The 23464-nt window shown below is 37.0% G+C and overlaps 1 long non-coding RNA gene across 1 annotated transcript in view; it reads right to left on the bottom strand.

Moving 5' to 3' along the window:
- LOC144284088 (uncharacterized) overlaps positions 1-21721 on the bottom strand; it is a 69828-nt gene extending 48107 nt beyond the window's left edge. Inside the window, exon 1 of the long non-coding RNA XR_013352529.1 lies at positions 21499-21721. This is a non-coding gene — a long non-coding RNA (uncharacterized LOC144284088). The remainder of the gene's footprint in view (positions 1-21498) is intronic.
- Between the last annotated feature and the right edge of the window lie 1743 nt (positions 21722-23464).

The following is a 23464-nucleotide window of genomic DNA, read 5'->3' on the forward strand; positions in this document are numbered from 1 at the left end:
GGGCAAGCCCATTTGTCACTAAGGACTGTAAAACAACAACAGTAGAACCCTCAACATCTATCGTTGAGATCCCATTAATATGTATGCCTAACTATTAATGAGTCAATTTATACTCCTAATGCAGAGTTCCAGATCCACTTTTCATGCTTTTCTTCTCCCCTCTGGAATCTCAGGAAGTCCTCTGAGCTATAGTCCTCAACACAGTCATCCTCCTGGGCTTCTTCCTGAGTGTCTCAGCCCCTGCTAGGGACTGCTGCCAACCATTTCCCTAGGAAAAGTGTAGTCAAACACCTCACTCCTTCAGAATTGACTCTTTTTCAGTCATTCATGGTAGGGATGCTGGTGCCATAGCTTATATATTGTCTGAGATAAAGATCTGCTAGAGTAAAATTAAGAATAATTTAAGGTCCCTGTATTAGTCAAGATCCAACCAGGAGGAGATTCAGTTAGGATCATTCAAAGAAGACTTATATACAGTGGATCTTATGACAGAGGTGTTAAGGCAAGGTGTTAAGGAGCCACAAGAGTGCAGGGACCTGGAGTAGCAGCAGAGGGGCTGCCACCACTCCTAGGGCCAAAGAGATCAGAACGTGGAGAGAGAGTCACATGGGGCACAGGCTCCATTTCCTTGGAGTCAGCCAGCAGGAGGCAATTGCTCAGGGAAGGACTCTATGGAATATGTGATTTGCAAGGTGATGATACTGGACAGGAGACAACGGAGAATGGAACTAACTAAAGAACTAGTGCATTTCCTCTCTTTCTCTGATCATTTTAGGATTCCTTATTGACTGAACTCATTTGGAAGGAAGAGCGCATGGTTGTCCTGTTGGTGTAATCCTTGAAGGTAAGCCTCAGAGGCCCAGAACGGGATGAGGAAGGATGGAGAATGGTTCTAGAGTAGAAAATACAAGTATTTGGCACAGCCATCCTTGCCTATTTGTACCTGCCATATATCAAGCAAATACATTTCTTTTAATACTGTCAATTGTCACTATTAGCCACAGACATTAGAGTGTCATAAAAAGCTGAATTTCACATTGATGCCCTTTGACTTCAAGAGAAAATAAAAATGTTACCTCATAAAAGTAATAATGGGTCACACTTTGCATACCACTTAATACTTCTAAGTACTTAAACATGTTTGCCTCATTTAATAGATATTCACAAAATAATAATATCCACTGGCTCCATGCTATATCCTGGGTGCTATTATGAAGGATTCAATTCCCATAATTCCATGAGACAGTCCTTTCTACCAATGTATGATACAGACACAGTAAGGTCTCCAACTTGCCAAATACTAGAGCCTGGATATAAATCTCGAAACCTGCCCTCAAAACCATAATGATGTACTATAACCTTTGAGAAGTATAATGAAAATGCAGAATAAATATGGATTAGTACAGTTATTTTGCACCATAACAAAACCTGAATCTAGAAGAAAATAAAGTGGAATAATTCCTTGGGTGCTTTTGAGTAAAGAATTTAGCAACAGGACAGTAGTCTACTTCTCTTAAGGTTAGGGCTCTTTGCATTATTTATCATTTGTAAGAAAGATTTCTTTCATGATGATGTCACATTCCAAGATTAAAGCTAAAAAAATCAAATATAAGTAGCTAAACATAAAATGCCGTTTTCTAGTTTTAATTTAACATGCAAAAATATGAATTTGAATTTGTTTCGATTATATATACTTTAGTAGGTGTTGATGCCCAGCTCCTCAGCTAATGCCTCTACATTTCTTGTGGTGAGAGGCCATCATATCACTCTTACATCCTAGACCTCTTCTTGCTTTCCTTGGAGAATGAGAGGTAGCACTGCCAAATAGCGCAGCTGCCTAGTGCTGCAAAATCTGTGGTGTTTGGGTGCACTCTGCATTATGTTTTTTAACAGTCCACTTATGAAAATACTTTCAATCATCTTTATAAGGGCTGTTGTTAAAATTCAGCATGACCAGGGAACAGCTTGAGTTTATATTATCGGGTACATATGTTCTTTACTTATTAATATTCTCTGTTGTCTCTAGCCCAGTATCCTAAAGATTCATGTTCCTTAAGATGCATATATGGCTTGGGGTCTTACAGACTTCATTCAACACATTATGTTTTTATTTTTTTAAACACCAACCCATCTTGATTTCTTACTCTGACTTATTATGTACTTCAAAAATTGCTTTGGTCTCACTTTGTATTGAAAATTAGTATATATTAGGATAAAAGCTCACATCCTTAATATGCAGTAGACATTTCCCTTAATATGCAGTGGACTTTATAATGTTGTGTCCTACCGCTCTCCATTTTGCTGACCATGCATTGCCCATATTGGCTTTCCCTCAGCAACCTGACCAAGCCAACCTTCTTTTCATCTGAGGAATCTTGGTCATTCTCTACCTTTTGCTTGAACTACTAGTATCTCTGGTAGCTTGGCTAATTTCCCCCTTCATATTTCAGATTGTATATTAATAGTAGCTTCTAAAGAGAACTTTTATAAACTCTGGTTTTCATATTGAAATATTTTTAACACCACAAGTTATATTTGGCAATTCAGCAATTTATGAATCTGTGTCAATTTTTCCCACAGTCTGTTGCTCCCATGGATAGTAAGCCCTATGAGAGCAGGAACCATATTTTGCTTGTTCAGCACTAGATAGCTTGTACCAAGAACAGGGATCAGCGCAAAGGAGGCATTCAATAGCTAATGCCCGAGTGACTGAATGAATTTTGCTCATTAGCTAGATTTCAGTATTATCTGTGGCATGAATAGCATTTGGATTCCCCATAATTCTAGAGCATTTTAACTTAATTAATTTCAATTCTATGTCCTTTTCTGTCTCTCTTTCTTTCCTTCAAATCTCATCCTTTCTATCTCCACTTCAGTATACCTGGTATGTGGGAGCTTTCTTGGACTACACTACTGTTCTATTTTAATCTCCCCTAAAATTTCCCACTAGGTTTATCTTCTTTATTTTCTTATTTCACAATTTGACTTTATTATTCAAATCCTTCATTGATGCATGCTATTTCCATGGATTTGCCTTTTGAACATTCATGTTCCCTTTCTCCCTCCTTCTCTGCTTCCCTTCTTTTTTTTTTTTTTTTAAGTTTTTTCCCCCTTTGTTTAAAGTCTGAAACTTTGCACATCTCATCACCTTCCCATTGCTCCCAGCCCCCATGTTCACTTAACAAGCAGGGCTACTCTTCATAATTATACCTTTAATGTGTTCACTGTTATTTAGAATGTGTGTAAATTCATACCCACAATGTCGAAATCGCCATTCCTCCCCTTAGCAAACACAAGTGACAAGTGACCTGTCATCTTCTGTGTACTAAAGAGTTGGGGACTTTCTCCACGATCCATCTTGTATTTACTTTGCTAAAATGAATTGCTCCATATTGCCTGCCTTCTGTGACAGTGTCTATGTTGTGGCCAGAGTTTGCCTCTCTCTCTCCCTTCGGATTTGACTCTTTTATTTTAGTTTGCTGTCACCCTCCAGCCCCAAATCTTTGATAACTCAGTTTTTCCTTTAATATTCAGTCCTTGTTCTTTAAACCCCAACCACTCAGAGCTCGGGGTTAGAGCCCTACGTGTCCTTCCTGCCTAAGATAAGAGTTCCCATCCACAAGACAGTCTGTCCTCTTGATGATGTGTAAATACACATGAATGTGGATAAAACCCATGAAAGATGGGGAAATGGGCAGAAATGGAAAAACAAAATATACCATGAAACTGATACAGTTCTACAATGTCTGAATATTATAATCAGATTTGGTAAATTTTCTTCTCTAATGTAACTCAGTGACAGCCTTAAACAGAGATGAAATCATTCCTTTATGTGAGGATATGTTTATATACTTCTGCAGAATATATATTAATTCCTCCTGGAAAACATACTCTAAGAAGTTGTGTAGATTTCAACAAGTAACCCCAGAGAAAATCAGTCATTTATTAGGATCAGCAAAGTTGCCTGGAATATGGATACAAATGGAGGTGATATGCCATATGTATAAATATTTTAAAAATTGACATAAAGTTAGCCAACTTTCCTTCTTTCCTTGACAAATATCTTCCATGATGATCTGGAAGGTCTGATTTGGACTTCAAATTTTCAGCCTCTTCTAATGGCATGCAAGAATATGGTAGACCCAGGTCCTGGTTTGAACCCCAAGGAAGACCTTCTGCCCTTGCATACATGTGTGGACATAAAGCCCTAGCGCTTCCCACTCCTCTGCAACTGTGGCTCCGTGAACCTAAGGATGCCTATAATCTGTGAAAAGGGGCTCTCAGGAGAATAGACCTTGGCAAGAAGGAGTGTACATGTCCCACATGCATGTTTGGAATATTTGCCCAGCAGTTTCTGGTTCTTAGGAATCTAAGAAAGGAACAATCAATAGTCAAGAAAGGGACAGGAAAGTTGGAGTAGACACATCACTTTGACTAACAAACTCCTTTTCCTATTGGTTGAAAGGAGTATAGCCAGCAGAGGGTTTAAGCCAAAATCAGGCCACCCAAATTGCAAGGATCGGGGCAGGGATTTCCCTTCCTGGGTTTAAGGGTGAATGGGCATTTAGGATTTATTAAGAGTTTCTGTTTTTCACATAAACCAAGAATATATTTTTTCTTCATCTAGAGGAAGAGTTCAATGGAGGACCTTAAACTGGGTGTCATTGTTTAAAAGGTGAAAGCAATAACAACCCAATTTGTTTTCATTTCATAGGAATCTAGAAACCTTGTGCCTATCATCAAAAATCAAAAGATCTATCTGGGTTCTTTTCTTTATAATAAGTCTGGCTAGGGGTTTATCATTTTTATTAATCCTTTTGAAGAACCAGCTTTTAGTTTTCACTAATTCATTCTACTGTTTTGTTTGTTTGCTTGTTTCTGTATCATTTATTTCTGCCCTAATCTTTATTATTTCCCTTCTTCTGCTGGCTTTAGGCTTTATTGGCTGCTCCTTTTCTAGATTCTTTAGGCGTAAGGTTAGGTTGTGTATTTGTGACTTTTCTTTTTTTTTTTTTAAGATTTTATTTATCATGAGAAAGAGAGAGAGAGAGAGAGAGAATGAGAGAGGCAGAGACAGAAGGAGAAGGCAGACTCCATGCAGGGAACTTGACGTGGGACTCCATCACAGGTCTCCAGGATCACGCCCTGGGCTGAAGGCAGCGCTAAACAGCTGAGCCACCCAGGCTGCGCCTTTTCTTGCTTCTTGAGGTAGTCCTGTACTCCTACATATTTCCTTCTTAGGACTGCTTTTGCTACCTCCCAAAGGTTTTGGACTGTCATATTTTCATTTTCATTCGTGTTCATGCATTTTTAAAATTATTCTTTAATATCCTGGTTAATTCATTCTTTAGTAGGATGTTCTTTAACCTCCATGTATTTGAGGCTTTTCCAATTTTTTTTCTTGTTCTTGACCTCCAGGTTATTAGCATTGTGGTCTGAAAATATGCATGATCTTGATCTTTTTGTACTAGTTGAGGGCTGATTTGTGACCCAGTATGTGATCTATTCTGGAGAATGCTCCATGTGCACCCAAGAAGAATTGTGTATTCTGCTGCTTTAGGATGAAATGTTCTGAATATATCTGTTAAGTCCATCCAGTTCAGTGTGTCATTCAAAGCCATTGTTTCCTTGTTGATTTTCTGCTTAGATAATATGTCCATTGCTGTAAGTGGGGTGTTAAAGTCTCCTGCTGTTATTGTATTATCACCAATGAGCTTCTTTATGTTTGTTATTAATTGATTTATATACTTGGGTGCTCCCAAGTTGGGGGCATAAACATTTACAATTGTTAGATATTTTAGATGGATAGATCCCTTAACCATGATATAATGCCCTTCTTCCTCTCTTGTTACAGTTTTTGGCTTAAAATTTAGTTTGTGTGATATAAGTATGGCTACTCTGGCTTTCTTTTGATGTCCATTAGCATGATAGATGGTTCTGCATCTCCTCACTTTTAATCTGCAGGTGTTTTTAAGTCTAAAATGAGTCTTTTGTAGGCAGCATATAGATGGATCTTGTGTTTTTTTATCCATTCTGAAACCTCATGTCTTTTGATTGGTGAATTTAGTCCATTTAGATCCAGAGTAATTATTGAGAGATATGAATTTAGTGCCATTGTACTTGTAGAATTGGTGTTTCTGGTGATGTTTTCTTGTCCTTTCTAGTCTCTGTTGCTTTTGGTGTTTTTTCTCCACTCCGAGTCCCACTTAAAATTTCTTACAGGGCTGGTTTAGTGGTCATGAACTCCTTTAGTTTTTGTTTGTCTGGAAAATTCTTTATCTACCCTGTAATCCAGCAATTGCATTACTAGATATTTACCCAAAAGATATGAAAATACAGATTCAAAGGGTTACATGCACCCCAATGTTTATAGCAGCATTATCAACAACAGCCAAACTGTGAAAGCCCAGATGTCCATTAACTAATGAATGGATAAAGAGGATGTGGAGTGTGTTTGTGTGTGTGTGTGTATACACCATATATACATAAAAGGAGTCTTCACATACAGATGGCTAATGGACACATGAAAAGATGCTCAACATCATTCATCATCAGGGAAATACAAATCAAAACCAAGATGAGGTATCACTTCACTCCTGTCAGGATGGCTAAAATTAGCAACACAGGAAACAATAGATGTTGATGAGGATGTGGAGAAAGGGGAACCCTCTTACACTGTTGATGAGATTGTAAACTGGTGTAGCCACTCTGGAAAGCAGTCTGGAGATTCCTCAGAAAGTTAAAAATAGAGCTACCCTATCATCAAGAAAGTATACTACTAGATATTTACCCAAAAGATACAAAAATACTGATTCGAAGGGACACATACACCCCATTTTTATAGCAGCATTACCAGCATAGCCAAAATATGGGAAGAGTCCAAAGGTCCATCAACTGATGAATGGATAAAAAAGATGTTGAATATATACGCAATGGAATATTGCTCATCCATCAAAAGGAGTGACATCTTGCCATTTGCAATTACATGGATGGAACTAGAGTGTATTATGTTAAGCAAAATAAGTCAGCCAGAAAAAGACAAATACAATATGATTTCACACATGTGGAATTCAAGAAATGAAACAAATGAACATGGGGAAAGGAAAGAGTGCAGCAAACCATAAAACAGACTCTTAATGTGGAAAAGAAGAGTTGAGGGTTGCTGATAGGGAGGTAGTTGGAAGATGGGCTAAATGGGTGATGGGTATTAAGGAGGGCTTTTGTTGTGATGTGCATTGGGTGCTGTAGGTAAGTGTTGAATCACTGAATTCTTACTCCTGAAACTACTACCCTATATATTAACCATCTGGAATTTAAATAAAAACTCAAAACAAAAATAAACAAACAAATAAAGCAGTCTTCATCACTATTAGATCTAGATACAGAGGAAAATTGACAGGGCCATAAAATCAAAAAGTGCAGCAAAACTCAGGACATTAAGGTCACATTTAGAAAGATCAGGAAATATAGCCTGGGAGAGATGGAGGTTCTCAATAGATCTCACAACAGAGCCCACACAAAGAAATCACTTCATATTAGAATTTGCTCAGACAGGACGAGAAAAGAAATTGGTAGTCTTGTAGGGAATCTGAATCTCTGAGAAATTGTGTCACCCATGAAATCTGCTGCTAGACTTCTGTTACAAATTTAGAAATCTTTCCTGTAATGGTTTATTCATTTCTATTTTAATACTTCTGTAGTGCTCCTATATCAGGCAAAATTCTTTGTTGAAAGCAACAAAATTTGACTTTGGGAAATTTTAATATAAACTTAGTTTTCTGAAAGGATATTTTATAGTTTGTAGAAATTTAGGGGAAGTTAAAGAGCCTGGATCCAAAATGGGTAGGAATTAAGCAATGCTTGGGAATCTACAAGAGCCTGTTGGGACGAACACTTTTATCTCTTTCTTTACGATCCTTGTGTGAGATTCAGTCCCAGATGGGATGGTAATTATTGGCTGATCCAAGGTCCCATGCCTATACCCTAACAACCAGAGGAGCAAGGAAACAAGCTTTAGACATTTTGGCTTCTTTAGGAGGTCAGGCATCTTGCCTCCCCAAGGTTCATATATTCAGATGTTGGGTAATTAACTTAATAAGGATTGACATTGCTTTGAAAAAAATACATCTGGATGCCTGAAAAGAATAAAATAAAGTTATAATACTTGGGTGCACATAGATATCAGAGTTTCCAGAAAGTAAAAATATAGTCTTGTCAGAGTATATGGCAATGAGAAATTTGGGGAAAAATTAGGGGCAATACTAGTTAGTGAGGTAAAACCTTAGAGTGAATATATGGCCATGGGTACTTTTCTCATTCCATGGCATACGGTTAAAGGCTAACTCACCAGGTCTCAGTTGCCCAAACCTTGCAGATTCTATAGGTCTGTAGGACTGGCCATTTTCTGGCTCTTGGAAGATAACTTCTGAGCCAAAGGGCTATCCTGCTTGGTATGATTGCCTTTGCATACCTGTGACTTGAGCCATGCTGGATAGATTATTCTAACAATGTGATTTATGATAAATACCTATTTTTCCCTGGATGCTTGGAGCTTTGAGCCATGCTGTCCAGATTTGAGGAGATGCTAATCTAAGAACTGACATCAGTTACACAGGCACTGAATACCTAGGTGATTAACTCAAAATGAATCCCTGAACACTAGGGCTCTGGTGAACTTTCCTGACTGACAGCACTTTGCATATGTTGTCACACTGTTTTTGGGACAACTGATCCTGATGGTGTGGCTCCACTGGGGGAAGAAAACTGGAAGCTCCTGCCTGGTTTCTTGTGGGCTCCACCCTATACACCTTCTTCTTTACTGATTTTAATCGATATACTCTTGCTATAATGAACCATACTCATAAATGTAACAGCTCTGCTGTATCCTGTAAATTCTTCCTTCCAGTGAATCAAGCCTGAGGGTGGTTTTCTGGGCCTCTGACAACCACGAGACACAAGATTTAACTTAGATTTTCATAAAATCTTGAGTTGAGAAAAAAAATTAAAAAAAAAAAAACAGACTTGAAGAGTAGAACCCATTCCTTCTCTCTACTCCTCAAACCTTTTCTCAGGAACTGCTGTCATAATGCATGTATGCTACGATGTTCTGTTTGAATTTAAGGATAAATATAATGCCCATCAGACAGAAGGCAGAAAACAATAAAAGAGAGAATTAGTACCTGACCAGAAGCTTCCAAAACTATTGTGTACTGATATAAGAAGCTAGGTAAATAAGAAACAAATGAAAGAGACCTGGAAGTTTACATCATCCATTAAAACAAAACAAAACAAAGCAACAACAGAACACTCTACATCATTTCTTTCTTAGAAAGCAGTTGATTGTGCAGTTTTGCATAAATTGTTTCTGTTAACTCCCCCTTTTGTTACCTCCTCTATGCGTCCCTTTATTTCTTTCTGAGGTTGGGTTGGCAAGATGTGAGTTAGAGTGACAAAACAAACATGATAAATTTCTGCCGCCCTGTGAAATTTGTTCAGTGTGGAGTTCTTTTGCTGTTGAGAATCCTAATGTTATGCTCAGGCACTCCTTTCCATCCATCAGATAGCATGCTGCCATCTGTAGAAGTGCCACAGTACTAAGATTTATGTGTTACTATTTAAGGAATTTAGGTTTGGCAACTTCATGCTGTTCATTTGGCCAAACAATAATATGCTAATTAACCTGCTTGACCTAAATTATACAGCACTTGAGGATGTGCAGCCAACCCAATTGCTCAATTGGCTGAGCTTTTCTGACCGTAAGGTTTTGCATATAAGGAGCTTTACATCATAAAACAAATGGTTAGTGGGCTGCTCCATTTCATCATCTGAGAGGGAATTATCTTCAGTTCACTAAAGGGAATTTATATTTCATTTGGTTTGTTATGATTATACCAATATTTCACAATTAATGTGCATCGGCAGAAACAAAAAAGTTTACTTTCTTTCCCAGAGCAACCCGTATTTTTTAGTTGGCTGAAACACCGATAAGGAAGTGTAGACATTTATATTTATTTGACCTTAGATTGTGAAATTCGGTTTCAGACTGTATGAACACCCAGAAGCCATATGCAAAATTTTACATGCATGTGCTTTAAGTATTTTACTAAAAAAATTTTAAGGTCTCAGATTGGATTTGTGCCCCCCAAATAAAATTCAAAATTTTTATTTTATTTTTATTTATTTATGATAGTCACAGAGAGAGAGAGAGAGGCGCAGAGACACAGGCAGAGGGAGAAGCAGGCTCCATGCACCAGGAGCCCGATGTGGGATTCGATCCCGGGTCTCCAGGATCGCGCCCTGGGCCAAAGGCAGGCGCCAAACCGCTGCGCCACCCAGGGATCCCAAAATTCAAAAATAATAATAGGTGGGACGCCTGGGTGGCTCAGCAGTTGAGGATCTGCCTTCTGTTCAGGGCATGATCCCAGGGTCCCGGGATTGAGTCCATCTGGCTCTGTGGGAGGAGCCTGCTTCTCCTTCTGCCTGTGTCTCTGCCTCTCTCTGTGTGTCTCTCATGAATAAATAAATAAAATAAAATCTTTTAAAAAATAGTCATTAGGTATGCAAGACTATGATCCTTTTAACATTTTTAAATACTTTTTAAGGATTTTATTTATTTATTTATTTGAGAGCGAAAGGGAGAGAGCACACAAGGTGGGGCAGATGGAGAAACAGATGCAGGAGTCAATCCCAGGACCCTGGGACCATGACCTGAGTCGAAGGTAGACGCTTAGCCAACTGAACCACTCAGGTGCTCCAATGATCCTTTTAAAAATAATCTTACTTTGTAGGCTCATATATCTGGTTTTCTTATGGTTATTTGTATTGTAATGCAGAAAATCTTTAACAGTCTCTCAGCAGTCTGCTACCTCAGCAGAATTAAAATAAATGAAGTTCTCTGATAGAAACAAATTAAAATAATACAGATATTGAAGAAAATTATTGCTTAGAAGCTCTTAAAGGGTTAAATTTTCTAGTACAGGTCAAAATAGTGCTAAAATTGCTCAGAACCCAAAGTATATAAAATCTCTTGATATTTTGATAACAGAAGAACAGGAAAACTTAGAAACATGGTAAAAGGAAAACATTCAGTAAGGAGAGGAAAAATTAAGAGGGAAAGAACATGGCAAATGGAATAGAATGTGGAAACATTTACAGGGAACCTTAAAAATGTGTAAATATTGTATGTATTTAATATATAGAGGTAACCAAAGGAGCTAGGTATATTGTCCTGTAAATCAGTGCTTCTCAAACTTCATAGATATGACCTGGGCCTCTTGTTAAAAATGCAGATTCTGACTCTATTGTTCTAAGTGGAGCCTTTCATTCTCCATTGCCAGCAAGCTTCCAGATGATATCAATAATGTCTACAGACCAAACTTTAATTAGGAAATCTGTAAACTAAGATCACAGTTTACTAACTGCCTGAATTCCATAATCTAAAGTAAAATCAAAACTGAGAGTTGTGCTAAGGGCAAAAGTTTTAAAAAGTTGTGCAAAGAGCAAAAGAAAATTATTGTATCTGTGCATTTGTCTTGAAAAGAAGCAAGAGTAGGTAAGTTTAGTAGAAGTTTAGTAGAAGAATGAAGTATTGTCTCGATGCTAATAAAATTATTTAAAATTATTACATTAAGGATGCTTCCCATCTTCACTAGTGTGGTATTGGTAAAGATGATAAGCATCTCTAATCAGTGTGATTGAATTAGTGTATATGGGAAATGTTATTTAAATGTTTCCAATAAAGTGACTAGTAAATGTACATATTGTTGACCTAATGCTTACTAAACAAGCATTGCTATAATAATAACAATAACGATAATAGAGGAGAAGCAGTATACCAAGCAGTATAGGTGGCTTGAAGTTCTGACCCATCTTCCTCGGACTCCTGCTCTCTTTCTCACTTAACTACTTCTATTAGTTTCTATTCATACACAGATTTCCTTACTGAAGTATAAGCAGAGAAATATATATTTTTATTATTTTCTCATAAAAGGTTGCATACTATTTATACTCTTCTACATTTTGCATTCTTCATATATACTATAATATGTACATCTTGTTGTATCATTATATGATATAGGATGCTTTTATTCTTTTTTATATTCAGATACCATGATGGTTTTTAAACCAGTTTCCTATTGATAGACTTTGAGGGTTTTCCCCCCACAATACATCATACCCAAGATATATTTTGCACATGTGCAAGTATACTACTGCAGGGAAACCCCCATAAGTGGGGATGTTGAGTCAAAATATACATACATTTGTAATTTTGATAAATACTGGAAAATTGTTTTCCATAGAGATTTCAAGCTGTGTTAGTTAATTATTGATCATATATTTTCCCATAGCCTTGCCAACAGAGGATGTTAATAATTTCTTGGATTTCTGCTACATTCATAGGTGAAAAGACATTTATCTTTGCAGTTTAAATGAGATTTCCCATGTTATGAACTAAATTCTGCAACTTATATGATGGAGAATCACTTGAACTTCCTTTTTGATGAAAAAATTTGTTCATGTATTTTATGCATATTTCTATTGTGTTATCAGCCTTTTGTGGTTGATTTCTGAAGGCTGTTTAATGTATTAAAGAGATCAGCTTTTCTGATGTGAATTGCAAATATTTTTTACAGTTTAATATTCATTTATTCATTCAAGTTTTCACTGGCCTATTTTTTTTCTTCTAGAAATTTTTAATTATGAGACTATTTTATCAATCATTATTTTATGGGTTCTGGATTTTGTCTCAAAGCACGAAAGGCCTTCCCTACTAAAAGATTATAAAGGAATACTCACTCATTTCCTTACATACATTTGTTTAGGTTATATATATTTGATATATTTAAGATTTATCCTGGTTTATGATGTGGTTTTGGTGATACTATTTATTGAAAAACTGACCATTCCTTTACAAATTTGATATGGCAAATTTCCATATGTATATAATTTTTAGTCTAATTCTGTTTTGTTGTTTTTTTCCATACCTTTGATTGGTCAATTTGTAGATTGGTGCCATATTACTTCAAATGTTGAGACTATATCTTTATAGTCCTCATAGGTTTAGACCTCCTACTTGAATCTTTTACAAAAATACACTGACTTCTTATTTATTTTTATAAGAATCTTAACATCTGCTTACATAGGTCTAAAGAAAGTAAATTTTTATTTGGATTAATTTTAAATGTGTAAAATAATTTATAAACAACAAATATTGATTTCATGCCAGATACTGTTCCAGTGCTGGGAATCTACAGTGGATAAAAAGAAAAAAAAAAAAAAAAAACTTCACTGCCCTTAAAGAACTTACATTTTAGTGGTGGAATATAACCAATAGGAAAATAAAATGGGTAAATAGTACAATATATTAAAAATTGTCAGTGCTATAGAAGAAACTAAAGTAGGAAATGGGGATACAGAGGACCAGAATGTATATATGTATGTATCTAAAGTTGAGTATACTTATACAAAAAACACATTTTTCCATTTATACACCCTTATTTTGTGTCCATCAGTACCTGTTAATTGAGTACTTATTATGCACAAAGCTGTGTCTAATTGATGGAGATCAGCTGGGCTTAGGGAGCTCACATATGGTGATGGTAGAGAAATAATGAAGGAAGTATAATAAGCAAATGATAACATAAATTCAAGGTGAATATATGGGAAAACAAGACAGAGAAAGATAATAAAACCAGTGTGCATGTCTGTGTGTGTGTGTGTGTGTGTGTGTGTGTGTTGATGGAAATGAGGGGGCAGTGTAGATATATCTTATGATGCAATGTTTTTAAATTAAAAGTCAAATTATCCACATTAAGAAGATTATTTACCATGACCAAGTGGGATTTATCCCCAGGATGCAAGGCTGGTTCAACACTCGTAAAGCCATCAATGTGATTGATCATATCAGCAAGAGAAAAAACAAGAACCAGATGATCCTCTCAATAGATGCAGAGAAAGCATTTGACAAAATACAGCATCCATTCCTGATCAAAACTCTTGAGAGTGTAGGGATAGAGGGAACATTCCTCAGCATCTTAAAAGCCATCTATGAAAATCCCACAGCGAATATCATTCTCAATGGGGAAACATCGGGAGACTTTCCCCTAAGATCAGGAACAAGACAGGGATGTCCACTCTCACCACTGCTATTCAACATAGTACAAGAAGTCCTAACCTCAGCAATCGGGCAAAAAAAGAAATAAAAGGTGTTCAAATTGGCAATGAAGAAGTCAAACTCTCCCTCTTCACAGATGACATGATACTGTACATAGAAAACCCAAAAGACTCCACCCCAAGATTGCTAGAACTCATACAGCAATTCGGCAAGTGTGGCAGGATACAAAACCAATGCCCAGAAACCAGTGGCATTTCTATATACTAACGATGAGACTGAAGAAAGAGAAATTAAGGAGTCAATCTCATTTACAATTGCACCCAAAAACATAAGATAACTAGGAATAAACCTAACCAAGGAGGTAAAGGATCTATACCCTAAAAACTACAGAACACTTCTGAAAGAAATTGAGGAAGACACAAAGAGATGGAAAAATATTCCATGCTCATGGATTGGAAGAATTAATATTGTGAAAATGTCAATGTTACCCAGGGCAATTTACACATTTAATGCAATCTCTATCAAAATACCATGGAGTTTTTTTCAGAGAGTTGGAACAAATCATCTTAAGATTTGTGTGGAATCAGAAAAGACCCCGAATAGCCAGGGGAATATTAAAAAAGAAAACCAAAGACTGCAGCATCAGAATGCCAGATTTCAGGTTGTGCTACAAAGCTGTGCTCATCAAGACAGTGTGGTACTGGCACAAAAACAGACACATGGATCAATGGAACAGAATAGAGAATCCAGAAGTAGACCCTCAACTCTATGGTCAATGAATACTCAACAAAGCAGGAAAGACCATCCACTGGAAGAAAGACAGTCCCTTCAATAAATGGTGCTGGGAACATTGGACATCCACATGCAGAAGAATGAAACTGGACCATTCTCTTACACCAGACACAAAGATAAACTCAAAATGGATGAAAGATCTAAATGTGAGACAAGATTCCATCAAAATCCTAGAGGAGAACACAGGCAACACCCTTTTTGAACTTGGCCACAGTAACTTCTTGCAAGATACATCCACGAAGGCAAGAGAAACAAAAGCAAAAATGAACTATTGGGACTTCATCAAGATAAAAATCTTCTGCACAGCAAAAGAAACAGTCAACAAAACTAAAAGACAATCTACAGAATGGGAGAGGATATTTGTAAATGACCTATCAGATAAAGAGCTAGTTTCCAAGATCTATAAAGAACTTAATTCAACTCAACAGCAAAGAAACCAACAATCCAATCGTGGAATGGGCAAAAGACATGAAGAGAAATCTCACAGAGGAAGACATAGACATGGCCAACAAGCACGTGAGAAAATGCTCTGCATCACTGGCCATCACAGAAATACAAATCAAAACCACAATGAGATACCACCTCACACCAGTGAGAATGGAGAAAATTAACAAGGCAGGAAACCACAAATGTTGGAGAGGATGTGGAGAAAGGGGAACCCTCCTGCACTGTTGGTGGGAATGTGAACTGGTGCAGCCACTCTGGAAAACTGTGTGGAGGTTCCTCAAAGAGTTAAAAATGGATCTGCTCTATGACCCAGCAATTGCATTGCTGAGGATTTACCCCCAAGATACAGATGCAGTGAAATGCCGAGATACCTGCACCCCATTGTTTATAGCAGCAATGTCCACAATAGCCAAACTGTGGAAGGAGCCTCGGTGTCCATCGAAAGATGAATGGATAGAGAAGATGTGGTTTATGTATACAATGGAATATTCCTCAGCCATTAGAAATGACAAATACCCACCATTTGCTTCAACGTGGATGGAACTGGAGGGTATTATGCTGAGTGAAAGGACAAACATTATATGGTCCCATTCATTTGGGGAATATAAATAATAGTGAAAGGGAATAGAGGGGAAGGGAGAAGAAATGGGTAGGAAATATCAGAAAGGGAGACAGAACATGAAGACTCCTAACTCTGGGAAATGAACTAGGGGTGGTGGAAGGGGAGGAGGGCGGGGGTGGGGGTGAAGGGGTGACGGGCACTGAGTGGGGCACTTGACGGGATGAGAACTGGGTGTTATTCTGTATGTTGGCAAATTGAACACCAATAAAAAATAAATTTATATTAAAAAAAAGAAGATGTGGTCTCTGTATACAATGGGATATTACTCAGCCATTAGAAATGGCAAATACCCACCATTTGCTTTGACGTGGATGGAACTGGAGGGTATTATGCTAAGTGAAGTAAGTCAATTGGAGAAGGACAAACATTATATGGTCTCACTCATTTGGGGAATATATAAATTAGTGAAAATGAATAAAGGGTAAAGGAGAGAAAATGAGTGAAAATATCACTGAGGGTGGCAAAACATGAGAGACACCTAACTCTGGGAATTGAACAAGGGGTAGTGGAAGGGCAGGTGGGTGGGGGGGTTGGGGTGACTGGGTGATGGGCACTGAGGGGGGCACTTGGGATGAGCACTGGGTATTGATTATGCTATATGTTGGCAAATTGAACTCCAATAAAAAAGTCAAACTATCCATTTTCATTTCTTCAATCTTTATTTCTTTCAAAAGTGTTTTAGAATAGTCTCCATATTGGTCTTGAATATGTCATGTCCAATTTGTATGAGCATTATATATTAGAGATAGATAGAGACAAAGGCAGAAAGACTTGCTTTATCAGATATTAAGGCATATCTTAAAGTCACAATAATTAAGTAAGGTATTTGGTACACAGACAGATAAAATCATTTATAGGATAAAATTTAGAGCCTGGATATACATCTCTATCTGGATGACATTCTGATATAAGACAGATCAGTTGAGTTAGGATAAAATTTTCTGTAAATGTACTGGGATAGGAGATGAGTCATAGAGAAGAAAACAAAAAGTTTCTCTATGTCCAACTATCCACAAATACCAATTCAAGACAGATACAGATTTCAGTATGAAAATAAAGCCATAAAATTTCTAGAACACAATATGGAAGAAGCCATAACTTTTGAATAAGTAAAGATTTCTTAAATACTCAAGCAGTGCAAACTAAAATAGAACAGATTGAAAGCCTCAATTACACTAAAATCATTATAAAGAAAAAAGAAGTAAAATCCACATACTCAGACTATAACAGTATATTTAATTAATAAAAGCTAGAGAATCTAAAACATACAAAGAATCAATAACTTAAAAGCTAAATGACTAGAAGCATGTGCTAAAGCAAAAAAATGGAATTATAAAGAAAAGGGAATAAGAAATTCAGCTTCAGCAGTGACCACCAAATACAAATTTTACTATTTAAACTCCACAAGACGTCCAAATTTTAAAAATCTGAAAATCCTAAGTGTAGACAAAGATGAGAATCAACAGAAACTCTCATTTGTTACTGGGATAAAAGTAAATGGGAGACCTTGGAGCACAGTTCATTATTGCTGTATAGAATTAAACATGTATACATCTATGGCATGATTTATTCTTTAGTTGTGATTATTTGGCAACAACATGAAAGCCTTCCGGAAAGCTTTAAAAGTACATTGAATTCCAGGACTTCATCAAAACCACATAATTCAAGACTCTTGGAGATGATGCCTAAACATTAGTATTTCTAAAGAGCTCTTAGCATGATTTTTATGTGCGGGTAGGTCTGAGAAATCTGCTTTAAAATCTCTCATATGTAAGTAACCCAAGAGATAAGAATGAGATTGTTCACAGCAACATTAGCAGAATATTATATTTTAATATATCAACTTGGATGTTCATAAACCACAGGGTTAAGTCAACTGACCTCAGTCATCCTACAGGATGCTGTAAAAAATGAATAAACTCAGTCATATAGGTCAACATAGATTAATTAAAGAAAATAAACTGTTGAATGATGTAGGGTACAGTCCCCAGAAATCAGACTGACAGATGATTAGGAGATTGCTGTGGGGACGCTCTTGGGAACAATGCATGTAAGCAGTGAGGGAAGCAGGTTTGGAAAGAGAAAACTGTAATGCTGTCATAGGAGGCCTCAGCCAAGGCTGTGGAGCTTTGATTGGGATGGCCCTTCAGCACTGTCCCAACTGAAGCAAAGGGGCTGGACTTTTGTGCCCTACATCAAGCAGATTGGGCATTATCTTTATTAGGTGCTCATCTCTCTTTCAGCTGGGAACACTGTGTTCCACTGACCATCTCCATAACTTTTTGGGGGCCAGATACCCCTGTTGACACTCTGACAGTGCCACTCAATAAAATAATTATGCTTATTTTGCTTGTAATCATTGTTTAAGAGTCTCGTAATTACATAACCAAGATCTTTAATAGCATATTGTACCTTTAGCCCTTGGCTTGCAGAGAACATGATTCGAGTGCCCAAATTACTAGGACATTTCTTTCTTTTTTTTTTTAAGATTTTATTTATGAGAGAGAGAGAGAGAGAGAGAGAAAGCAGGAATAGGGACAGAAAGAGAGGGGAATCAAGTTCCCCATTGGCAGGGAGCCCGATGAAGGGCTCATTCCCAGGACTCTGAGATCATGACCTGAGCCTAAGGCAGACACTTAACTGACTGAGTCACCCAAGTACCCCCCTCACTAGGACATTTCTTATTACTGTGATGAATAGAACATCCTCTGGGTTCTCTGGTGAGGTTTGTTTGTTGTTGTTGTTTTTTTTTTTAACTTTAAAATTCCCAATTCTCTGAGCCTTTTGGATCTCTTCAGCTACCATTTGCCATGGAAATTCTGGATTTCTACTTTCCTAATTTGAACCATTGCTTTTTGCAGGTGTTTCTGTGCAAATCTAGATGAATATTAACACTCTATTCCACGATCCTTGCCAGAGTGCAAATCTGTATCATGGGAGTATGCACCCATTTCAATGAACTCCAACTTTATATCCATCTCCTTTATTATAGAGCCTAAAAGATCTAGTCCCTATACACTCTCCCAGCTCCTGCTGGTTTGTGTTAGCTAGGTCTTACAGCTACTTTTGGATATAGTCCCTTTTTTTTCTTGGCAGACCCAGGCATTCCCTGTCCAGATTATGTTGTGAGTTGACCCTAGTGATTGGTTTGACAGCCAAGGAGGGAGAGAGAAGTGCATCTTGGGGGGTATATGTTGTCTTGCAGAGCAGAAGACCCCTCAATATCTCCAAACAAGAATGGAATACTTGTTTCTGACAGGAAAGACTGAGCCAGTTGCCGGTTCCAGAGTGTTCAGGAGAATCTGAGATTCCAGATATTTGAGTTCATTGACCCAGACATCCCATGCAAAGACTTTGCATCCCATCCCTTCCACATCAGAGACCTGATGTTCATATAGCAATCCTGCTGGTGTTGACTTTGACACCATATAGCAATCCCTCTGGTGTTGACTTCCATGGAGTTGTTACTCTTAGGGAATCCTCTGCCTAATTCTCAGCCTTTCTGCCCCCTCAGCTATAGGAAATCAGAGACCCTTTATATGCTGTAAAGAACTGCTTCTAGCTTTTACACTGTTTTTTATATTAGTGATTTATAACTTTTAGCCTTATGTTATCTTCCTCCAGTGCACTGATGGGCCCTAGCAACAGTTATACTAGTCCATAGGCCTTACAATTTCTATTTTCCTTATACTTGTGTAACATTTGAGTTATTGCACCCACCAGTGAATTTCCTTCCTCTAGCATTTCATCCCAGTTCTCCACTGACAAAAGTCTAACAAATGCACCACAACCACACATCAGGGGCAACCAGTGCTCCACTTACTGGAAATTATGGAGCGTGCACTGACCTACTGCAGAATCTTAGTTGGTTTCCTAAGTCCACCACTGACACCAATATTATAGATTATGTTCCATGGGAAACAGACTTTGTGTGCATGTCCATTTATTAGGGATGTCAGTAAGATTGACACCTATTAGGCTTGAGAGAAGCCATATGGGGCAGAAGTAGAAGTTGACTTGCCATGCAGTTGCAACAGACACAATAGGGATATTTGTAGCTGAGATGTGTCTTCAGATATTCTATGCAAGACAAAAAGGCCAAGCATTTGTTCTTGTGTATCAGCCAGTCATTGAATTCAGGCTGCTTCTGGGAAGGGGTATAACTTGGTATGACAGTTTCCATTACCTGAGGGCCATTTCTGGTGGGGACAAGCTAGACACTAGCAGCCATGGCTCCTGGCCACTGCTGAGTCACTTGTCAGTCCTGACACCAAGCTGGGTGGCATACCACAATGTGGTAAAAATCATGTTAAAAATGATACAGTTTGTAAAATATGAGACTTTTATTTTTTGAAATGTGATGTAAGTTAAAAATTAAATTATCATCTATTTATGCATATACATACCAATGACATGGATATTCACAAAAATCACTTTGCTAGTTAATGGGATAGAAGGAACAATTGGTTGTCTGGGAGGGCACACAGGAGGTTAAAGGAAAGGATAGAGTTTATTTCTGAAGTTGAGTGATTGACACATGGGTATCCATTTTATTTTTCTTCTTTGACATGTATGTTTAAATGTTACATACTTTTATATTTTTATATCATATTTTCTTTTTCAAAGAAGAGGATAATGGAAGTATTGTAAATGATTGCTATCTTATTTAACATTAAACCTAAAATAAGTCAAGAGAATGATGTCAGTACCAAAAGTGTTAAAAAATGGATTCATAAAACCTCAGATGAGGGAGAGAGAGAATCCTGTCCTATCTGCATGATGCACTCACTGAGGTGATCTCAGTGGAGAAGAATTCTAAATTCAGCCGTAAATATCTTATCTAGAGCAAGAAACACTATATGGAAATTAGTGCTTCCTTCAAAGACTCTTAAAAATTTTTGTTATTTGGGAAAGTTTCAACCATGATATGTGGAGGTAGAATCAGGATCAATAGGAAAAGCAGAAATATAAGAGAGTTGGTCTTTCAATAGGAAGAAATTTTAAACCAAATACCCAAGATAGAATTTATTCATCGTGTATGTTTTCTGTTACTAGAAATGGGTGAAAATAAGCTGGCCCACTACATGGTCTGAATGTTATGGAGGTCATTTAAGAGTCAGAGGAGATACTCATTCCTTCATTAATTCAATAGGTATTTACTGAGCATCTGTGCAATGAATACCAGGCACCGTGTCAAATGCTGATAAATGCGAAATACATGGCTCCTGTCTTATTGTTCTCAAACTCTAGTTTTCATACTTTTAATGTCCTAAACATCTTTATTAAAATGAAACATAGACAGAACCACAATATAACAGAGATAAGGGGTTTGCAACCAATTCTAATGTGTGCGTTTTTCCCCCATCCCTACAAGAAATTCTCCAATACCAGCTGGGTGTCCCACAGTTCAATTCAAATTCTGCAACTCTCTACTGGGAAATAGCATCAGATCCCACAGGTGGAGGGCTCAGTGCCCCAAGACTGCCCTCCACTTTAAATAATAACTGCAAGTTTAGGTGCTTACCTGTGCTTCCGACTGACTGGCTGTCTATTAGAGGTTTCCACAACATCCTCCTTGGCTTTGATTAATTTGCTAGAGCACTTCACAGAACTCAGGACATGAGTTGACTCACTGGATTACTGATTTATTACAAAGGATATGAATCAACAGCCAGATGAATAGATATATAGGGCAGAGGTTCCAAGCAGAGGAACTTTTGTCCTTGTGGAGTTTGGAAGAGGTCTGATATCCTAACCTGGAAGCCCTCTGAACCCTGTCCATTTTGTGTTTTTATAGAGGCTTCATTACATAGACAGAATTGATTAAATCATTAGCCATTGGTGATTGGTTCAACCTCCAGCCCTTCTCTCCTCCCCAGAAATCAGCAGTTGGATTGAAAGTTCCAACCAAAGGTCTAATTATAGGGTTGGCTCCCCTGACAACCAGCCCCCACCATTCTGTGCTTTTCAAAAGTTACTTCATTAACATAAAACCTGTTATGGAAGAAAGGGGCTTGTTAAGAATAATAAGATATCCATTTCACCTTTATGATTCCCTAATGATTTTAGGACTGGATTCAAAAGATCAAATATTATAACAAAAGATGTTCCCATTGCTCTTATCAAGGGTTTTGAGAGCTATGAGCCAGGAACTGTAGATGAAAACCAGATGTATATTTCTTATAAATCACAATGTCATGAGAGATAAATGTAAAACTATCTTGATTGACGTGGAGCCGGTGATCCAAGCATGATTCCTCAAATTAGGACTTCACAAATCTCTGTTTGAACTAAAACACTAGATACCATTTAAGATTTTTTTCTAGATGATGCAAAAGTTGTTATATAGCTGTGACATGCTCATTCCCAGAAAGTTTCATTACTTTTGAGTTGAATACCCATTGAGTTGAAATCCATGAGGATATCAAAATATATTTTCCATTTTGTTTAACTTCCTATGAAATGAAATATTTATACTCTTTGGTTGTAATTAATAAAAAATTTAAACAGATTAATGATAAATTTTTTCATTGGTCCTTTTACAAGTTGCATGATACATCTAAATTATTTTGACTAGTTGATTATTAAAAATTTGAAGATGATTTATTTGGAAATGGCAGTTTTAGCAATAAATATTTATTCTATATAGAGAAGAAATCTGTGCACATATCTTCCATTGTATTTGATAAAACATTTTGATACAGGTATAGAATAGATTGCATATAAATTTAACACTCTAATTAACATCTTTGTTGTATACTTGTTTATTTAACCATAACAAAAAAGTCACTCCTTATCATAATGTATGGATATTCTTATGTCATTTTCCTTGTTTTCCTCTACATCAGAGGAAACTTGGGATAATCTTTACATCTTGAAGCTTCAGGCCATAGGTAGAAAAGCATAGTTGTTTGAATGAATAACAGGAGCAACCAAGAGTCACCATGGAAACATGAGTGAATATTTCTATATAGACTCTAAGACTCCCAACTTGTATTTATGGTGGTATTGATTTATGATAATACTAATATTTATTGTTTTTGTCATATATAACAAAAATTAGATGTAAACCATGATAAAGTTGGCACCACAAATATGTCCAAAATATGACCTACAGTGTATGTATCCATCCAATTGGCTAGCCATCTAACCATGCATGCAGTCAACACGTGTTTAGTAATTTCTGCTTTTACTAGGCACTATCCTACATCTTACAGATATCATAGTAAACAAGAGATAAAGCCTGTAAGCCCTGAAAACTTTGATATCCATAAGAATAATTTTAAAGTAAAATAAAATCAAACAACTCAATTATATGGTTTCCAATGGGGCTAAAAGCTCAGAATTAATGTAATTTTGGGTATGCTACATGTGCAGTGTTAAGCCATTTTATCTTTCTCTTTCTTCCTAGCACCTCCAGATTTATTAATCCTAATTACCTATTTAAATACCTACCTACTTTTCAAAACCAGGGCTATTTGTGGCAAATA

Source organism: Canis aureus, chromosome 15 (assembly GCF_053574225.1).
Source record: "Canis aureus isolate CA01 chromosome 15, VMU_Caureus_v.1.0, whole genome shotgun sequence".
In the NCBI taxonomy this organism is placed as follows: Eukaryota; Metazoa; Chordata; class Mammalia; order Carnivora; family Canidae; genus Canis; species Canis aureus.